Source organism: Scyliorhinus canicula, chromosome 4, assembly GCF_902713615.1.
Source record: "Scyliorhinus canicula chromosome 4, sScyCan1.1, whole genome shotgun sequence".
Lineage (NCBI taxonomy): Eukaryota > Metazoa > Chordata > Chondrichthyes > Carcharhiniformes > Scyliorhinidae > Scyliorhinus > Scyliorhinus canicula.
Window position 1 is genome coordinate 235,636,484 of NC_052149.1, and position 22,101 is coordinate 235,658,584.

Consider the following 22,101-nt stretch of genomic DNA (forward strand, 5'->3'; position numbering starts at 1 on the left):
CCAGGGAACACAGCGATGGTAAAACTGAAGGTATTTCAGACGTTGATGGGGTTTAAAGTGATAAGGGTGAGCTATTATATAGGCTGTCTGAACGTAAAAGTTGATAAAACAACAGGACCAAGTGACATGTCACCAAATATGTTGAGGCAAGTGAGAGTCAAAATTGTAGAGGCACCAGCTATACTTTTTGTGTCTTTCTGAGACGTAGGGATGGTTCCACTGCACTGGGGAATTGCAAACATTACACTTCTGGTCAACAAAAGGTGCAAAGATAAATCGAGCAATCACAGGCCAGTTGTTTAACTTTAGTGATGAGGAAGCTTCTATAAATTATATTTAGTGCAAAATTAATTGTCACTTGGGAAAGCATGGGTTAGTTATAAAAAGCAGGCAAAGATGTATTATGGGCAAATTGTGATTAACTAACTTGCTGAAGTCTTTTGATGAATTAACACAGAGCGTTGATCAACTTTTAAGTTCAGACAGCCTATATAATAATATCTCACACTTGAAACCCCTTCAACATCTGAATTACCTTCTGTTTTACCAAGGCCGTGTTCCCTGGAAAAAAAATAAGAGCAGAATATTAAGGGTACTGCTCCAGATGCAGTGTCCATGGATTTCCAGACGTATAAAAGTGAACATCACAAAATGGCAGCAATGTATGTTCTACCGACACGTTCGAAGGTAGAAGTTAAGTGGGATCTTCAAATGCAGTAGCGGGCCTGCCTGCCAATTAGCCAACTGCTCCCAAACTATATCCCATTGCATGGGATGAAGTTATACTACGGAGGAACGTAATGACCTCATCCGTCCCCCACCACCATTTTACCCACGGCATGGGCAGGACCATTAGGTTGGCTGACAGAAAGCCAGCACGGTGGCTCAGTGGTTAGCACTACAGTCTCATGGCACCGAGGTCCCAGGTTCGATCCCGGCTCTGGGTCACTGTCCATGTGGAGTTTGCACATTCACCCTGTGTTTGCGTGGGATTCGCCCCACAACACAAATATGTGCAGGGTAGGTGGATTGGCCATGCTAAATTGCCCCTTAACTGGAAAAAATGAATTGGGTACTCCAACTATTTTTTAAAAGGTAGGCTGACAGCTTCAACTGCACAGGTGGGTGATGAGTAGGAATGGGTACCACCCTTGGGGTACACTCTCTATCTATCAAAGGCACGACCCAAGGTCATGAACTGCCTGTAACGCTATCATTTTTGGTCACGCAAACCCCGCTTCTCAGTTCCCTTTCTGAAGTCTGCAAATTAGTCCCCATCGATACCATGTACTGAGCTCAGTCCAGTCTCCAACAGCTCCTCTTCTTGCGCTTCTGTCTGTAATCCTGGCAGTAGTCACACTCGACACTGGCGCTACTAGGACTACACAGCAGCTAGCCATCCGAATAGCCATAAGACCAAAAGACATAGGAGCGGACTAAGGCGACTCGGCCCATCGAATCTGCTACGCCATTTTGTCATGACTAACATTTTTATCATCCCCAATCTCCTGCCTTCTTCCCATAACCCCTGACCCCCTTATTAGTCAAGAACATATCTATCTCTGTCTTAAAGACACTCAATGATTTGCCCTCCACAGCCTTCTGTGGCAAAGAGTTCCACGGAGTAATCACCTTCTGGCTGAAGTAATTCCTCCTCATCTCTGTTTTAAAGTTTCGCCCATTTAGTCTGAGATTGTGTCCTCTGCTTCCAGTTTTTCCTACAAGTGGAAACATCCGCTCCACGTCCACTTTATGCACACCTCGCAGTATCCTGTAAATTTAATTAAGATCCCCCCACATTCTTGCAAACTCCAACGAGTACAGACGCATAGCCCTCAACCGTTTCTCATATGACAAGCTCTTCATTCCAGGGATCATTCATGTGAACCTCCTCTGGACCCTTTCCAACGCCAGCACATCCTTCCTTAGATACGGGGCCCAAAACTGTTCACAATATTCCAAATGGGGTCTGACCAGAGCCTTATATAGCCTCAGAGTTACATCATTGGTCTTGTATTCTAGCCTTCTCGCCATGAATGCTAACATTGCATTTGCCTTCCTAACTGCCGCCTGAACCTGCACGTTAACCTTAAGCAAATCGGGAACAAAGACTCACAATTCCCTTTGTGTTTCTGATTTCCTGAGCATCTCCCATTTAGAAAAGTCTGTGCTTCCATTTCTCCTTCAAAAGTGCACAACCTCACACTTTTCCACATTGTATTCCATCTGCCACTTCTTTGCCCACTCGCCTACCCTGTCCAAGTCCTTCTGCTGCCCGCCTGCTTCCTCAATACTACCTGTCCCTCTACAGATATTTCTACCTTCTGCAAACTTAGCACGCGTGCCTTCAGTTCCTTTGTCCAGATCATTAATGAATATTGTGAAAGGTTGTGGTCCCAGGACCGACCCCTGAGGCACACCACTAGTCACAGGCTGAAAAATACCCCTTTATCCCCACTCTCTGCCTTCTGCCAGTCAGCCAATCCTCTATCTATGCCAGGATCTTACGTTTGACACCATGGACTCTTAATTTATTTAAAAGTCTCCTTTGCGGCACCTTCTCAAAGGCCTTCTGGAAATCTAAATACATCACGTTCTCTGGTTCCCCTTTGTTTAAGTTCTTTGTTAGTTACTTAAAGAATTCTAAAAGATTTGTCAGACATGACCTCCCCTTAACGAAGCCCTGCTGACTTAGTCGGATTTTATCATGCAGATCTCCCACGAGTGACTCCTTGACTGCTGGGGGAAGAAGCCTTGCCCTAAGCCAATTGACGCTGCACCAAATTATAAATGACTGTGGTGGCTAGTGAACTAGAATATTGCATCCAGTTCTGGGTACCAGACTTTATGAAAGAAATGAAGGTATTAGAGAGTGCAGGAAAGAGGCGCTGGAGTTCTCCCGGATAGAGAATTTGAGACTGCTTCACTGGAGAACAGAAGGTCATGAGGAGATTTTTTGAGGTATGCAAAATCACGAGGGGCTAGACAGAGTTGAGAGGGATAATTTTTTCCCATTGTTCAAATAATTGAGAACAAGAGGGCAAATGTTTAAAGTAATTGGGAAAAAAGCAATGGCAGCACAGGGAAACTTTTTTCATGCAGCAAGTGGTTGCGATCAGAATACATTGCCTGGGAGTGTGGTGAAAGTAGGCTCGATTGAGGTATTCAAGAGGAAATTGAATTGTGAAATGAAAAAAAAAGAATGTGCAGGGCTATGAGGCGAAGATGGTGGATTGGCACTAGAAAATGGCTTCATTGGAGAGATAGCACATATCCAAAGAGCAGAATGACCTCCTCTTGTGCTCTCACAATTTAATGCTCCTGACATTTAGAAGCCAGTGAATGAACCTTACTCTACTTGCATGGAATGATATGAAAATACCTGATAGCCTGTGAAGAGAAATCACACGAGAGTGTAAGCCCATTGCCATCTAAAGACGTGGTAGGAGATTGGTTCTTATAATAATCTGCCGCCTGAGAGAAGAGGAAAAAATTGATCCAATTAGCCTCATTGGAGTTCGAGCCCACACCTAAAGGTAAAACACAATTGCAGTGTACCAACATTCTCTTCGTGATTTTATTTATTCCCCACGTTCACACTATGATCAACCTTTGCAAAACAAAATGCTATGGTTGAGTGTAATTATGCGGACTGCACGATGACACAATGGGTGGCACTGCTGAAATGAAAAATGAAAAGAAAATCGGCTATTGTCACAATTAGACTTCAAATGAAGTTACAGGAAAATGAAATGAAAATCACTTATTGTCACAAGTAGGCTTCAAATGAAGTTACTGTGAAAAGCCCCTAGTCGCCACATTCCGGAGCCTGTTCGGGGAGGTTGGCACGGGAATTGAACCATGCTGCTGGCTTGCCTTGGTCCACTTTAAAAGCCAGCTATGTAGCCCTGTCCTAAATCAGCCCCTTAACTCCCCGGGTTCAATTCCGGCCTCGGGTGACTGGTGTGTTGCACTTTCTCCCCATGTCTGCGTGGCTTTCCTCTGGATGCTTCGGTTTCCTCCCGTAGTCAAAGATGTGCAGGTTAGGTGGGCTATGGGGAAATGGTGAGGGAGTGGACCCAGGTACGGTGCTCTTTCGAAGGGCTGGTGCAGAGTTGATGGTCCGAATGACCTTCATCTGCACTGTAGGGAAACTATAGTTCGATAAGATTTCGGTTTATCGCCATATTGTTTAATATTTTAATATGATTCCAATGTTATTTAATGTTATTCAATGTTCTATTCAGCAGCTTTGTTCTAAGCAACTCGGGGACAAAGCACACTAATTGTAGTTTCAGAAAGGGAAAATGACATTCCAGTAATGGCATACTAGTAGGTCTACCAACGAAAGTGTAATTATTTAATCTGGCCCGCACTTCACCCTATCACTTCCATTTTTTGTTGACACCACCCAAACACCCACTCCGCCCCCACCCCAACCCACACCATTTCCGCTTCTTTTGTTGCTTCTCTCAGGGCTTTTCACAGTAACTTCATTGAAGCATACTTGTGACAATAAGTGATTATTATTATTATTCAGTTGCTCAAAACCTATTACATTTCCACCGTTCTTCAGTTCCGATTAAGGTAATTAACCTAATCATTCATCCTGTTTATGTTTCCCTCCGAAAGAGCACCGTACCTGGGCCCACTCCCCCACCCTTTCCCCATAGTCCACCTAACCTGCACATCTTTGGACTGTGATACGAAACCGAATCATCCAGATAGTGTCAGCTTCCTTAATATTTCCTGCCTTTTCCATTTTTATTACGGATTTTGAGCATTTACAGTATTTTTCTTCAACAATTGAGAACTCTTGCAGGATGTTCCCATCGACAGATTTCCTAAGAAGCCATACCTAACAAATATAATAAAATGATTTGAGAGGCGACTAAGCCACGATAAATGAATACATGTAGCTTCTTTACGTTTCCAATGAATGTCCCGTAACCAATGGGATTGTCATGATTGTCTATGGTTTGCAGAACAGAGGACATTTTATATAGATTGGATAAACACTGGTTTTGCACCAAAACACAGAGATCTGTGGTGACCGTTTCCATGTGTATTCCACACAGATGTTTCCTTATAACCCTACGAGTAGAGAAAGCGAGTGATACTCATTTTTAAAAATTAATTGATGGAATGTGGGCATCGTTGCTTGGTCCAGCATTTATTGCCCATCCCTGATTGCATGGCCATTACATTCAAGGCCAATTGTTGTGTAAACCCACCTTGTTCGCCCTTTACGAAATAAAATCTGCCATTGGTACCGGGTCTGGCCTACATGTGACTTGAAACCCACAACAATTGACAATGGCTTTGTCATCATCGTTAGACTTTAAATTCCTGATATTTAGTAAATCCAAATTTCACCGTGGTATATTTCGAACCTGAGTCCCCATTGCCGTCGGTCTCCAGATTACTAGCTCAATGAAAATGGCACGGCACCATCGCCTTCCCAGCAGCCACGAACTTGAAAATGAAAATGAAAATGAACATCGCTTATTGTCACGAGTAGGCTTCAATGAAGTTACTGTGAAAAGCCCCTAGTCGCCACATTCCGGCGCCTGTCCGGGGAGGCTGGTACGGGAACTTGAAGTGGGCAGATAGCAAGATAACCTGAATGTTATTATTTTCAGGGAGGATAATTTTAAAATAAAATTGAAGTGCAAAGTATTCAGTATTCAGTTACAATATCAGTACCCATGTGCACAACAAAAATAGATCTACACTCGCATAGATTGAAAGAGAATAAATTGATATGGGAGCCAGGTTGAACATTTTATGAAAGCACTAAACCTTGAAAAATTTAAAACAATCAGACAAATCGAGAAAGAAGAAGCACATGGAAGGTGCTAAGTTTCAAGTTCTACTGGCTTCATTCAATTGAACTTGGTTTGCAGAACAAAGGACTCCCTTCTGGAGTTTGGCATACACGTGATCTCAAAAATAAAGTTTTATTAGCAACAGTTTGGGCGATCTGTATTCTGACATTATATATTCAGAAACTACATTTAACATTTACAGAACTGAAATTGTTTCACGTTGCAAAAGATGGTATACACAACCGATTGCTTAAATGTGAACAGTTATAATTAAAATTAATAACAAGATGCTATTTAAATTTGAGTGAGTGCAATGTGATGAGTTGCGAACGTGAAATTTGTAATAGTCGAGTAGGATTAAAGATTGAGGTATAAGTATTTTTCAATAGTTTAGTAACAGACAAAAAAACACCTTCATGATGTGTCTTAAGAGGTGGCGCAGTGATATTGTCACCAGGCTAGTAATCCAGAGTGCGACTCTGGGGTCCCAGGTTCAAATACCGACGCTGCAGATAAATTCAATAACAAAAATCTAGTGATGACCATAAAACCATTGTCCGTTGTCATAAAAACCCATATGGTTTTATGTCTTTTAGGGAAGGAAATCTGCCACCTGATCTGTCCACAGTAATGTGGTTGACCCTTAACTGGCCCTCAAGGGCAATCAGGGATGGGAAAATTGCTGGCACAGCCTGAGGCACCCAAGTCCCCTGAACTGAAAAGTTCTATGGCTATGAGGCGGAGTGTGCATATATCATCATAGTATCAACTTGATTTTTTTCCACGGGAAATACTTCAACATTATTAAGCGGCACTCGACAAGTGCTGGTGATTAGAAAACAATGGATGAATATTGAAACCGTGATTATGCAGTGAATTCAATTTCAAACTCAATGAGTTCCACTGCCATCTTATATTCTTTTATTTAATTTCCTTCATCACGTTGACAAATCTGTTGATTCCTAGTATGCTAATTATACGACTGTTCTAGAGAGAAACTTTCACAGCAGGCAGAATTAGCGACTCTGATAAAAAAGGGGGAAATCAATTTTTGATTGTGCAACAATAATTACAGATATTTTACACTGGTTTGGAACATTCCAGCTTTAAGAAACCGAGAGCATTCTGATTCGTTGAATTTCTCAGTGCCTGTGCTCACCAATCAGAAGCGGAGATGTGACCGGGGATCTGGACTGCCCCCTTCACTCACCAGACACCATCGCGTACGATCAGACGCAGTGTAACATCGGCTAGCGAGCAGCTCGGTAGGATTTGTGCACCGATCCAATGGCAATTTTAGGCAGAATGCGAAGATTTCAATGAAGTCAGACGAGTGTTTCGCAATACGTACAGGTATTGTTCACATCGTAGATGTTCGGATTTAAAACAAATCCCCAAAAGACTGTTGAAACGATATGAAAAGTACAGTATCGTACTGAGAAAATTGGAATGTTTTACGCTGGAAATGAGGTATAAAATATATTTATTGGTAAAATGTCAGCTATTGTGTTGTGCATTCTCCTCGTGGAATCTAGTGTTTGGGCAGATTCGTTACTCGATTCCTGAAGAGCTGCAACTAGGCGCCTTTGTTGGGAATATCGCAGCCGATTTGGGTTTAGACGTAAAGCAACTCTCGGCTCGGAGGCTGAAAATTGCTCCTGGGCCCAGGAAACAATATGTGGACGTAAAATTAGACAATGGCGTTTTATTTGTGAAGGAGAAAATTGACAGAGAACAGATTTGCGGGCGCACCCTGACTTGTTTATTATCTTTGGATGCTATGCTTGAAAACCCCCTCAGTCTGTACCAGGTTGAAGTAGAGATTATCGATGTGAATGACAATGCTCCCAGTTTCCCAAAGAAACAGTTCCTCCTCGAAATCTCAGAGATTGCTGCTCCTGGAGCGCGTTTTCCCCTCGACTCCGCTCACGATCCCGACATTGGAAATAACTCCCTACAGACGTATCTACTCCTTCCGAACGAATATTTTGCTTTAGATGTACAAATACGTCGCCAGGAAGGAAAACTACCGGTCTTGGTGTTGCAGAGGCCTTTGGACAGAGAAACAATATCAACCCACAGGTTAACGTTAATAGCCAAGGACGGCGGGATCCCTGTAAGGTCAGGTACTGCTCATGTTCTAATCACAGTAAAAGACGCAAACGACAACGCGCCAGTTTTCGGCAATTCAGTATACAGCGCCAGTGTATTGGAAACCGCTCCGCTAGGATTCCTAATAACCACAGTAAATGCTACTGACCCGGACGCTGGTCCCAATGGAGAGATAATGTACTCACTCAGTGGACATACCTCTGGGATAGTGCGTGAATTATTTGGAGTGGATTCCAAAACTGGTGAAATCAGAGTCAAAGGAAAACTGGACTATGAACAAAGAAATGTTTTTGAGATTAACATACAGGCAATGGACATGGGTCCTGCTGCAGTGCCCGAACACTGTGATGTTTTGGTGGATATTATTGATGAGAATGATAACGCACCTGAAGTGACGGTGAGGACTTTGTCCAGTACAGTTTCAGAGGACGCTCCAGTTGGAACTGTAGTCGCTCTGTTCAGTGCAGCTGATAAAGATTCGGGGCAAAATGGGAAGGTTCAATGTCAAATTTCAAGAAACCTTCCCTTTAAACTAGATTCTTCCGTGAAGAATTATTATAGATTGCTTATCCAGCATTTACTGGATCGTGAAGATACCTCCAGGTATGATGTCACTATAACATGCACGGATGCAGGGAATCCTCCCCTCACAACCACGAAAACCATTCCGGTAGAGGTTTCAGATATAAATGACAATGTGCCACAGTTCATGCAGGGTTTATACACAGCAAACGTTGTGGAGAACAATGTTATTGGGAGCTCCATATTCTCCGTGACAGCCATTGACCCAGATGTGGGACAAAATGCTCGACTCAAGTATTTTCTTCTGGAGACTCAAGTTGAGAATGCGTCAATATCCTCTTACATTTCTATAAACTCGGAGAGTGGTGTCATATATTCTCAGAAATCATTTGATTACGAGAAATTGAAATATTTCCAGGCCCAAGTTCAGGCCCAAGACTCTGGAAGCCCACCACTCGCCAGTAATGTTTCAATGAATGTTATTATTCTTGATCAGAATGACAATGCTCCAGTGATCGTGCACCCATTAGCCGAGTTTGGCTCAACGGTAACAGAGACAATATCCAGGTTTGCTGAACCAGGCTACTTGGTTGCTAAGGTATCGGCCACTGATGCTGACGCCGTTCAGAACGCTCGCCTTTCTTATTCCATTTTTCAAGCCACTCAGAATAACCTTTTTACTATTTCATCAGACAATGGCGAAATTTGGACTATCCGTCGCATTGAGAGTAAAGATGCCTCTAAGCAAAGGTTGGTGATTGTGGTAAAAGACAATGGAACACCATCACTTTCTGCCACAGTGACCATCATCTTCTCTGTGATGGGCAGTGATAGTGAAACGTTTCCTGATGTGAGCAGCTTATCGAATGATCCTGTTCTCACTGCTGATTTGAGCTATGCCTTAGTAATAGCCTTGGGTATAATTTCTATAATTTTCCTGGTAATTTTGATTTTCCTAGCTGTGAAGGTTCATCAAAGCAGAAATCGTTTGGGTGGCCAGTATTGTTCCCTTGGTGCGTGTTGCTGCTTTGAAACAAGACATTCACTGAATGGAGTTCAAATAGCCAGTAGAAATCTTCAGAAACCACCCAACTATGTTGAGGTATTCGGGGGTGATCCCCTTTCTCAGAGTTTCCGCTACGAGTCATGCTCAACATTGCAGTCAACAAAAAGAGACATCATAACCCCCAACACATGCAGGTCATCTACAGGCAAGAATTACATCTGGAGTAAATCTATCGTGAATGAAAATCCAAGGTTGATTAATTCTGAAAATTACCCTCAAACTGTAAACAATGAGGTGAGCCCCAACTTTAAGGCGAATTAAATCCTGACAGGTTTTATGTATGTACATATATATTCATGAAAATTCAGCATATTGAAAGGAAAGGAAGAAGTGATATCTTACGTGTGTCAGTCACAGTATTTTGCAACATTTCCATTTTTAGTTAATGTGCTAGTTTCCTTGCTGCGTTGTGGTCCCTCTCAGGATGTGTTTCCAGCCTTTTTACTTTCCTAGGTAAATGTTGAGTACTGTTCAGTTAACGCTATAAAGTTTACGAGGCTCAAGGGCGTGTAAAGACTCTTGTAAAAGCCACTGGAGCTTGGCAAAATTCGAAGGACATGTTTGAATTTCCCTTACGCCGTCAAAGTTTACATTTTAACTTAATGGAGACTGCAGCTGAGCACCATGCATGTCCATGCAAGTGCAGAACAGTTTCTTTCGCAGCAGAAAAGGAGTACGGATTGTGTAAACAGTTTGGTTAGTTCTCAGATGAAGTAGTCTGAGCACAGTGTCTACAATTAAATAATATCTGGATGTTACTGAGTCCTGGAAAAAAAAATGATCAGGACCATTTGTATCACTCTGCTGCTCACTAGTTACAGAAATATGGAGCTGAGGTCATGTCAAAAATTAAGACTACTATTGTTGAATACTTATCTGTCAACAGGGAATTAGTGATTACATCAGATACCAGTGAAAGAATTTCTGTGCATATGTATGAACATGTGCAAAAATTCCTTTTATTTATTGGGAGACTTGACCTGACAACTCCACTCACTCCTTCAAACACCATCGATATGAGACTGATGCCTGTATTATGTAGCCTTTGCCAGCAAAAATAGTAACGATCATTTCAAACAATAATTCAAATCGGAATTGAAGCTGATGCACAAGAGCAAAAAGGGCAATATGCTCATGCATGTGCCAATCTTGTTCTGGATTTGAAATTTCATTCACATATGTGAATCTACGAATGTACTTTGGCACAAATCAAATTAAAGGGGGCAATAAAAACATTATGGGCTGGATTCTGCGTTTCTGAGTCTAAGTGCTGACGCCAACAGAGAATCCATGGAGATTCATGTCAGAAAGATCGGCGCCACACCTGCACCGATTCTGCTATCGGTGAGTGGCTAGCACTGGCAATGCATAGATCAGCAGCAAAACCATGAAAAATGTTGCAAGTATCGCAGGGTCCATGATGGACACACGCAGGGCTGACAATCAGCAGCCTCGCTTAAACTACACTCCCCCATACACACACACACTGAGCACGGCCGAAAAGATGGGACACCACAGCTCCTGGACACCCCCTACTACTTCTTCTTGCCCTGGCAGAAGCCCCCTGACGAGTGGCACGACTGTCGGCGAAGTATGGCGGCGCTGGACACTGTCCGTACGCCACCTCACTCTCTCAGCAGCCACCACACCAAGTCATAATTTGTGAGAGTATACTTGGACCGCGCCATCAGGGACTCAGCCACTTGGAGGTGGAACATCGCAAGTGGACTCACTAATGAGCTATGAACAGTGTTTCAACTACTCGTGGCGTGCTTCGCCATTGATGCCATTTTCGCGGACGCAGAACATCACGGGCTGATTTTGGAGATTAAGTCCCCATTCCAGCGTGAAAACGGTGGTCTTTTACGCCATAGAATTGGCGTAAAACGGCCACCGATTTCCCGTTTTGCTGGGGGCTAGAAGGGAGGCAGAGTTGAGCTCGCATCCCTGGCAGCTGATACGGCCCTCAGTATGTCCGGTTCTGAGGCTGCGCATGTGCACGGTGGCCTGCAGTGGCCATGCCGTGCTCCAGGCCGTACTCAGCCCACGGACCTGGGGCGGCATTCTCACCTACCCGGCGTGACGGAGGGTGCCGGAGGAGGGGAGTGGCGCCAATCACTCAGGGGTCGCGCCTCCCCAAAGGTGGGGAATTCTCCCCACCTTTGGGGTCCAGCCCAGCGCCGGAGCGGTTTGCACCAGAACACTGTCGCAAACTCCCGGCGCCCCGGCAGCGGGGCTGGCCGAAAGGCTTTCGCCGGTCGGCGCATGCACCGGCAGTGACCTCAGCGCTGGCCGCTGATGTCACCGCCGGCGCATGCGCGATGTGATGTTCCCTTCCGCTTCCGCCATGGCGGAGGCCGTGGTGGTCGCGGAGGAACATAGTGCACCCAGGGCACTGGCCCGGCCCCTGAGCGGGGGGCCCCGATCGCGGGCCAGGCCACCGTGGGGGCACCCCCCAGGATCCGATCGCCCCCCCGCCCCTCCAGGACCCCCGGGGCCTGCTCGCGCCGCTGAGCCCGCCGTTCCAGAAGTGGTTTAAACTTCGGCGGCGGGAGAGGCCTCCCAGCGGCGGGACGTCGGCCCATCCGGGCCGGAGAATCGCCGCAGGGCCCTCTCCGATCGGCAGGGCGAGATTCCTGCCCTCGCCACTTCCCGGGTGGCGGAGAATCTCTGCCACAGCGGGGGCGGGATTTTAGGCGCCCCCAGGCGATTCTCCGACCCTGCTGGGGGTCGGAGAATTTCGCCCCTGGTCTCGAATCATCTTGGAAGATGACCACCAATGCATCGAATATATCTCAGATCACTTCTTTAAGTTGTCTGGGATATAAAATATCGGACCCGGGGATTTCATCGGCCTTCAATCCCATTAATTTTCCAAACACAATTTCCCGACTAAAACTGATTTCCTTCCGTTCCTCCCTGTCACTAGACTCCCAGCCCCCCCCCCCCCCCCCCCCATAATTTCTGGTCTGTTATTTGTGTCCTGCTTTGTGAAGACGGAATCAAAGTATGTATTTAGTTGGTCGGCTATTTCTTTGTTCCCCATTTCAAATTACCCTCTTGGTGACTGTAAGGGGCCGACATTTGTCTTGATGAATTGCTTCTTCAGAAGATTCCTCTTGAAGCTCGGAGAGCCAGTTTTTGGTACCCTACAAGCTGCCCGCTTCTTGTTCAATCACTTTGTCCACATTTGCTGAATTCTGAACTGCTCCCGACCCTCAGCTCAGCAATTTTTTCTGGCCAATAAGTCTGCCACTTCCTTGGATCTAATATTATTTCTAACTTTCCTTGTAAACGATGGTTTGGCCACTATTCCGGTTGTATTTTTGTGTCAGACAGAGAAGAACGATTGTTGCAGTTCACCAATCTGCGTTTTGAATGTTTGCCATGCATATCCACCGTCAAGTAACATTCCCCAATCGAAGATGTCACAGAATCTCTGAAGTGCAGAATGAGGTCATTCGTACCATCGAGCCTCCAACATACCTCTGAAAATGCAGGGCCCATCCCCCACCCTATCCCCGTAACCCCACCTAACCTACACATCCCTGGAACACAAAAGGATTACACCGACCTCTCATCGCTGCTGTCACCTACACCCTCCAGCATCCCAGATTCATTCACCTCAATTGGGCACGTAAGTGAAGAGGCTCTTGGGACATCATATGCAGCGCCACAAACACACGCAGTGCTCCATCTGATGGAGGCAGGAACTCCCAAGGGGACAGATTATCGGAGAGCGGCCTGATCCCAGGGACTAGCTTCCGGTCAAATGGACGTTGCGCTTCTGGAAAGGGTAGTCCCATCAATGCTGGACATGCTGATGCACAGCTGGGGACTACCTGTGGGGGTGTATGCGACACTTGAGTGCCTGCAGGTGTATTTGGAGATGTCCAACTGCCCGCAGGAGCAGGAGGTGGTTCTGACAATGCATGCCACCCAGGCCAACACTGTCCTTGAATGGTGCATTGGCGATCTGATGATGCGCTTCAGGGGCGGCATTCTCCCCTACCCGGCGTGACGGAGAGTGCCGGAGTAGGGGAGTGGTGCCAACCACTCAGGGGTCGCGCCTCCCAAAGGTGGGGAATTGGGGGCCAGCCCCGCGCTGGAGCGGTTGCCACCAGAAGACTGGCGCAAACACCCGGCGCCCCCGCCAGCAGGGCTGGCCGAAAGGCTTTCGCCGGTCAGCGCATGCACCAGCAGTGATGTCAGCGGCAGCTGGCCGCTGACATCACTGCCAGCGCATGCGCGATGCGGGGTTCTCTTCCGCTTCCGCAATGGCGGAGGCCGTGGTGGCGCGGAAGGAGAAAGAGTGCAGCCAGGGCACTGGCCCACAGTCTGAGCGGGGGGGCCCCGATCGCGGGCCAGGCCACCGTGGGGGCACCCCCGGGGTCCGATCGCCCCCCGCCCCCTGGAACCCCGGGGGCCTGCTTGCGCCGCTGAGCCCACCGTTCCAGAGGTGTTTTAAACCTCGGCGGCGGGAGAGGCCTCCCAGCGGCGGGACCTCGGCCCATCCGGGCAGGAGAACCGATGCAGGGGCCTCTCCGATCGGCGGGGTGAGATTCCTGCACCCGCCAGTTCCCGGGTGGCGGAGAATCTCCGACCCTGCGTGGGCGGGATTTTAGGCGCCCCCAGCCGATTCTCCGACCCTGGGGCGAAATCGCCTGGAGCCACTGAAAATCCGGCCTCGTCATGGCAGAGATTCTCCGCCACCCGGGAATTGGCGGGGGCGGGAATCATGCCCCGCCGATCGGCATGACGTCTGCGGCGATTCTCCGGGCCGCGATGGCCAACGTCCCGCCGCTGGGAGGCCTCTCCCGCCGCCGAGGTTTGAACCGCCTCTGGTGGCGGCGGGATCGGCGGCGCGACTGGGCCCCCGGAGTCCTGGGGGGGGGCGTGGGGTGATCGGACCGCTGGGGGAGCCCCCATGGTGGCCAGACCCACGATCGGGGCCCCCCGATCAGCGAACGGTCCAGTGCCTTGGGGGCACTCTTTCTCCACCGCCGCCGTGACGGCCTCCACCATGGCAGAAGCGGGAGAGCACCCCCCAGCTGCCGCTGACGTCACCACCGGCGCATACGCGAACCGGCGAAGGCCTTTCAGCCAGCCCCGGCGCCGGGCGGCGGGCCTGAAAAGCTGCTAGTTCCGGTTTTAGCGCCAGTCGTCGTGATGCGAACCGCAGCGGAGCGAGCCTAGCCCCCAAAGGTGCGGAGAATTCTGGACGGCGGAGTGGTTGGCGCCACTCCCCTACGCCGGGACCCCCGTCCTGCCGGGTAGGGGAGAATGCCGCCCCTGGACCATCAATGTAGTACCCACTCTGGCTGCTCGTGCAGCCTCGACCATCTGCCTACAGTGCTCCCAGCCCCGATTGAAGCCCCCCTGTGTGCAGACCGGCTCTCCCCCGACTGTTGCAACCCCGGACTGAGTCTGCAGAAGCCACGCCGAGTTCATGCATGGAGTGAGCGCGTGTAAACCACTCCATCGGGAACTTGGCCAATCGGGGATGGCGCATCATAGAACATAGAACATAGAACGATACAGCACAGTACAGGCCCTTCGGCCCACGATGTTGCACCGACATGGGAAGTCAAAAACTAACGGCCGTCTAACCTACACTATGCCATTATCATCCATATGCTTATCCAATAAACTTTTAAATGCCCTCAATGTTGGCGAGTTCACTACTGTTGCAGGTAGGGCATTCCACGGCCTCACCACTCTTTGCGTAAAAAACCTACCTCTGACGTCTGTCCTATATCTATTACCCCTCAATTTAAGGCTATGTCCCCTCGTGCTAGCCACCTCCATCCGTGGGAGAAGGTTCTCACTGTCCACCCTATCTAACCCTCTGATCATTTTGTATGCCTCTATTAGGTCACCTCTTAACGTTCTTCTCTCTAACGAAAACAACCTCAAGTCCATCAGCCTTTCCTCATAAGATTTTCCCTCCATACCAGGCAACATCCTGGTAAATCTCCTCTGCACCCGTTCCAAAGCTTCCACATCCTTCCTATAATGAGGCGACCAGAACTGTATGCAATACTCCAAATGCGGCCGTACCAGAGTTTTGTACAGCTGCAACATGACCTCATGGCTCCGGAACTCAATCCCTCTACCAATAAAGGCCAACACACCATAGGCCTTCTTCACAACCCTATCAACCTGGGTGGCAACTTTTAGGGATCTATGTACATGGACACCGAGATCCCTCTGCTCATCCACACTGCTAAGAAATTTACCATTAGCCAAATATTCCGCGTTCCTGTTATTCTTTCCAAAGTGAATCACCTCACACTTCTCTACATTAAACTCCATTTGCCACCTCTCAGCCCAGCTCTGCAGCTTATCTATGTCACTCTGTAACCTGCAACATCCTTCCACACTGTCTACAACTCCACCGACTTTAGTGTCGTCTGCAAATTTACTCACCCAACCTCCTGTGCCCTCCTCTAGGTCATTTATAAAAATGACAAACAGCAACGGCCCCAGAACAGATCCTTGTGGCACGCCACTCGTAACTGAACTACATTCTGAACATTCGCCATCAACCACCACCCTCTGTCTTCTTTCAACTAGCCAATTTCTGATCCACATCTCTAAATCACCCTCAATCCCCAGCCTCCGTATTTTCTGCAATAGACGACCGTGGGGAACCTTATCAAACGCTTTACTGAAATCCATATACACCACATCAACTGCTCTACCCTCATCTACCTGTTCAGTCACCTTCTCAAAGAACTCGATAAGGTTTGTGAGGCATGACCTACCCTTCACAAAACCATGCTGACTATCCCTAATCATATTATTCCTATCTAGATGATTATAAATCGTATCTCTTATAATCCTCTCCAAGACTTTACCCACAACAGACGTGAGGCTCACCAGCCTATAGTTACCGGGGTTATCTCTTCTCCCCTTCTTGAACAAAGGGACCACATTTGCCATGATATTGCATCATGGGGCAGGCCCAGGTAATGACCTGTGACCGTGGATAATCGGTGCAGCGGACTCCTAAAGTATCCACTTTTCAGGGGGTGGAGGATTCAAAAACCGACACCGCTCCCGATTTTGGCGGTGAAAGGGATTCCCCGTACCATCGCCGAACGCGATTTCAGGGGCGAAATTCTCCGACCCCCAGCAGGGTCGGAGAATCGCCTGGGTTCGCCTAAAATCCCGCCCCCGCTGTGGCAGAGATTCTCCGCCACCCAGAAAGTGGCGGCGGCGGAATCTCGCCACTCCGATTGGAGAGGCCCCTGCGGTGATTCTCCGGCCCGGATGGGCCATAGTCCCGCCGCTGGGAGGCCTCTCCCTTCGCCGAGGTTTGAACCACCGCTGGAATGGCGGGATCAGCGGCGCGAGCGGGCCCCGGGGTCCTGGGAGGGGCGGGGGGCGACCGAACCCCGGGGGGTGCCCCCACGGTGGCCTGGCCCACGATCGGGGCCCCCCGCTCAGACTCCGGGCCAGTTCCCTGGGTGCACTATTTCTCCTTCCGCGGCCGCCATGGCGGAAGCGGAAGAGAACCCCACATCGTGCATGCGCCGGCAGTGACGTCAGCGGCAGCAAAAGCCGTTCGGCCAGCCCCGCTGCCGGGGGGCGCCGGTTTTTTGCGCCAGTCTTCTGGTGCCAACCACTCCGGCGCGGGGCTGGTCCAAAAGGTGGGGATAATTCCCCACCTTTGTGGAGGCCCGGCCCCTGAGTGGTTGGCGCCACTCCCCTACTCCGGGACCCTCCGTCACGCCGGGTAGGGGAGAATGCAGCCCTTGATTTCAGTATTGGAGGCTATTCTCCACCTGATCGCGCACCCTGAATTCAGCGGCGGCCAACAGAGAATCCCGCCACATTGTATGTTTGACTGAATCACAACAACACATCAAAATGAAATGCTAATTACAATGTGTTAGTATATTTCTAAGTTTGATAAACACAGCGCCTGGCAAACTAAGGGTAACTAGTGCCTCGGTGTTCAGAAAGATTTAAGGTATTTTATTGCTAATTACATAATAGTTTTACTAATGTCTCAAGTGAGGAAATACTTGACACCCTGATCCCCTTTCTTCTGTTGACTGGAAAAAAGGTGGGGTTGGGGGTAAGGCGTCCATAAGCATTTCTCAGGACGATTGGCTTATGAGAAATCCCTTGTATTGCATCAGGTGTGCATGAGTATGGAGACCTGTGCCTGTTAAAGAAACTGTTCTCTCAAGTTTCTAGCAAATATATTGAGAGATCTTTGTGGGAGACTCTGTCAAGGACAACTTGTTGAGTGACAAGAATGAGCATGTGCCAGCAGGTCTACCCCATGAAATCTTCTAACACAGAAAATGCTGGAAAATCTTAGCAGTTCTGGAAGCATCAGTAAGGAGAGAAGAGAGCTAACGTTTCGAGTCCTGATGACCCGGTTCATCTGGACTCGAAACGTCAGCTCTTTTCTCTCCTTGTAGATGCTGCCAGACCTGCTGAGATTTTTCAGCTTTTTCTCTTTAGGTTTCAGATTCCAACATCGGCAGTAATTTGCTTTCAAATGTTCCAACATAATCCCTTGGGAGTAATTTCCTTTACAATTGGTGGGTCAATGGTGAGTCGGTTTCCAGTCAGCAAAACTCAATTTCTCTCCTTGGAACACTTGTAAATTCCTCCAATTCAGAATGCACCTTAATTCTCTCAAGGAAGTCGGCCTGACCAACTGCAAAGTACTGAAGACCAAAGTCACTCTTTTTCTAAGGTATTGACAGTACTCTTCTGCAGATGGGCACGGTGGCAATGCTCATGCATTGAACCCAGGGACCTGGGTTCCAAACGAGTGCGTATTAGGTGGATTGGCCATGCTAAATTGCCCTTGGTGTGCAGATTAGGTGGGGTTATGAGGTTGCAGGGATAAAGACTGGAGTGGGCCTAGGTAGTGTGCTCTTTCTGCGTGTAAGTACAGACTCGATGGGCCGAATAGCTCCTTCTGTAGTGTGGGAAGTCTATGATTTTATAACTGCATGTGCCGACTGTTGTGCTGTACGGAGGTACAATTTCAACATGTGTGAAGTCATCGCCAAAGTAAAAAAGCTTATCAACCTATTCGAGGAGGAAATAATGTGTTTTGCTGCTGCCATTGTTCTGAATCTTCCCGTGTGTGCCCATACTCAAGTTGTCGCTTTCCATCTTCAGGCATTGCAAAGAGGGCCCTCCGTACGGGTGTTCTCTATTTTTTACCAGAATCCGATTAAACCTGGAACTGTGTCCAGCCAAACATAACTTTTCTCATTGTGACAATTGCCCTCAGGGGGTTGCTGCTCACAATTACAAATTTTCGTCAGTGCAATTTAAGTTGGTTGGCAGAGGTCAGGGACGTGGTTGTCAAGCTGATAAGAGTTGCATATGTACTGCATTGAGGAGGAGAGACTGGATGATTTCCAGAGGAGCTGACGCAGCATAACCTTTGGGACAGCGTCTGTCTCATGGCCATTAAGATGATTAGTATAATATTCCATCCTAACTGTGATATATGCTGAGGAACCTCAATCATGTAAAGCGATTCAAGTTCAGCTAACCCACAGCCAGGCAGAATTTCCCATCAAACCCCAACCCCAAAATCCGCCCCCAGTAGCTGGAGCCTCACAAATTGAGCAGTCAATTAAAATAACCCCGTGTACCTCTGCTCTGCGCAGAGAAGCATTCTGTGTTGGCTACCCCTGCTGTTTCTACGTCACCATCTTCTCATACCTTTCAGACATATCTGGCGTCGCCAGTGAGAGGTTGGCTAAGTGGGAGTCCTCCCCTTCCATTGGGATTTGCTCTGAAGGATGGGGTATAAAGCATTCCGATGTAATAGCTATTTACGAGGTTTCAGTGACACTCAGCCTAGCTGGAATTCCTGGATAGGTTGAGCTTAATATACATGAAAAAGGCTGAAGCCCACCTTCCACTATTTGAAAAGGTTGTTCCCAGTTTTGTTTGAAAATGAAATGAAATGAAAATCGCTTATTGTCACAAGTAGTCTTCAAATGAAGTTACTGTGAAAAGCTCCTAGTCGCCACATTCCGGCGCCTGTTCGGGGAGGCTGGTACGGGAATTGAACCGTGCTGCTGAACTGCCTTGGTCTGCTTTCAAAGCCAGCGATTTAGCCCTGTGCTAAACAGCCCCAGTAGCGGCAGACCTCGGACCTTTGGCAATCGAGTGCAATTGGGGCGGGACAGATCAGAAAATATTCGTGTAGTACTTACCTGTACATGGCCAAGGAAGTCATCAACAAACCCAGGCAGCTCACAGTCGAGCGATCATTCATCCAATGCCTCTCTTCAATGTGATTTTGACATCTGGGGATTTCTGCATTGGGAGTATGTGGTATCCATTCCTGCTCCAGATATATTTGGAGACCAATGCGCTCATGGGAACCGGAGTGATTATCCAACACGTAAGACCAAAGTTTAATTAGATTTGATTAATTTGGTGGCTCAAGACCTCTATTTCGCAAGTGAAATTAGAAATAGGCGGCACATTCTGGTATTCCCAGTGATTGGTCACATCCTATGAATGAACTTTCCAAAGTTTTATTGAAACGTTGTTCAATGTGCAATTTTTGATCTGCTAAAATGAATTCCAAACAAAAGTTTGAAGTCGATGACATAATCATTCTAACTGAATAACTAAAAGAGCAGTACCAACTTCCAGATGCTGCAAATGACAGGAGAAGCCATAGGTATCGCAAAAAGGTTTTGGAAGTGAAGGATTTATAGATGGCGCGGTAGCACAGTGGTTAGCACTGTTGCTTCACAGCGCCAGGGACCCGGGTTCGATTCCTGGCTTATGTCACTGTCTGTGTGGAGTCTGCACATCCCCCCCGTGTCTGTGTGGGTTTCCTCCCGGTGCTCCAGTTTCCTCCCACAAGTCCCGGAAGACGTCCTGTTAGATAATTTACACATTCTGAATTCTTCCTGAGTGTACCCGAGCAGGCGCCAAAGTGTGGAGATTAGGGACTGTTCACAGTAACTTCATTGAAGTGTTAATGTCAGCCTATTGTGACAATAACGATTATTATTATTGTACTAACGAAGATGGAATTATTTCAGAGATAAAGTTTCTACTCCATGATTCAAGGATACTAATTGCTTGACAAGTCGATTTTGTTTCGATGCAGAGGCATTACCATGGAGAATGCAGCAGAGACAATTTATCCCACAATCTTTGTATAAATCTAAATAAGGCAAGCAAAATCAGATCTGTTGAGGCATTGTCATGGGCCATGCATCGTGTTGAATGAACAATGCTGAGCTAAGAATGACACTAACAACCAACTGAATATTAACTGTCAGGTTCTCTGTGTTGTTCACTTCCACTTTTTCCTCTACATTGGGTCTGGATAACACAATTTCAATATTTGCAAATAATGCAAAACTTGTATTGTGAACTGGGAAAGGGATAGTGATAGATGTCAAGTGGATGTAAGGCTGCAAAGGTGGCCTGGTGGGATGTGCAAGCACATGATAGATGAAACTTAGAGAAGAGACGTGTGGGGTAATACCTTTAAGTAGGACGAGGATGAAAGGCAATACAAAATAAACGATGCAATTCAAAAGATTGTTTGATTCAAAGGGTCCTGGAGACATGTGTGTACAGATCGTACAAGCTGACTGAAAATGTTTTAAAGTGAGAACAAAGTAAAGCAGATCCTAGGTGTATAAATAAAGGCAGAAAGTGTAAAACCAAGCAACAATGATGAAAAAGCAGCATGCTATCATTGCATGTTATGTGCACTCATCACGAACATAAGAACATAAGAACTAGGAGCAGGAGTAGGCCATCGGGCCCCTCGAGCCTGCTCCGCCATTCAATGAGAGCATGGCTGACCTTTTATGGACTCAGCTCCACTTTCCGGCCCGAACACCATAACCCTCAATCCCTTTATTCTTCAAAAAAACTATCTATCTTTACCTTAAAAACATTTAATGAAGGAGCCTCAACCGCTTCACTGGGCAAGGAATTCCATTGATTCACAACCCTTTGGGTGAAAAAGTTCCTCCTAAACTCAGGCCTAAATCTACTTCCCCTTGTTTTGAGGCTATGTCCCCTAGTTCTGCTTTCACCCGCCAGTGGAAACAACCTGCCCGCATCTATCCTATCTATTCCCTTCATAATGTTAAATGTTTCTACAAGATCCCCCTCATCCTTCAAAATTCCAACGAGTACAGTCCCAGTCTACTCAACCTCTCCTCGTAATCCAACCCCTTCAGCGCTGGAATTAACCTAGTGAATCTCCTCTGCACACCCTCCAGTGCCAGTATGTCCTTTCCCAAGTAAGGAGACCAAAACTGGACACAATACTCCAGGTTTGGCCTCACGAACACCTTATACAATTGCAGCATAACCTCCCTAGTCTTAAACCCCATCCCTCTAGCAATGAAGGACAAAATTCAATTTTGTTCAATGTGCACGAATGTCAAATTTCAAAGGAAACAATTTATACTCCATGATTAAATGGTGCTAATTTCTTGGCACGTCGATTTTATTTAGCTGGGGCACTACATGGGGGATTTATCCCATAAGCTTTTTTTAAATCCAAAACGGGCAAGCCAAGTCAGATCGGTTGGG

The 22,101-nt window shown here is 47.3% G+C and overlaps 1 protein-coding gene across 9 annotated transcripts in view; it reads left to right on the forward strand.

Moving 5' to 3' along the window:
• Positions 1-22,101, forward strand: part of LOC119965489 (protocadherin-10-like) — a 631,779-nt gene that overhangs the window by 373,582 nt on the left and 236,096 nt on the right. The gene's annotated exons all lie outside the window — the stretch shown is intronic.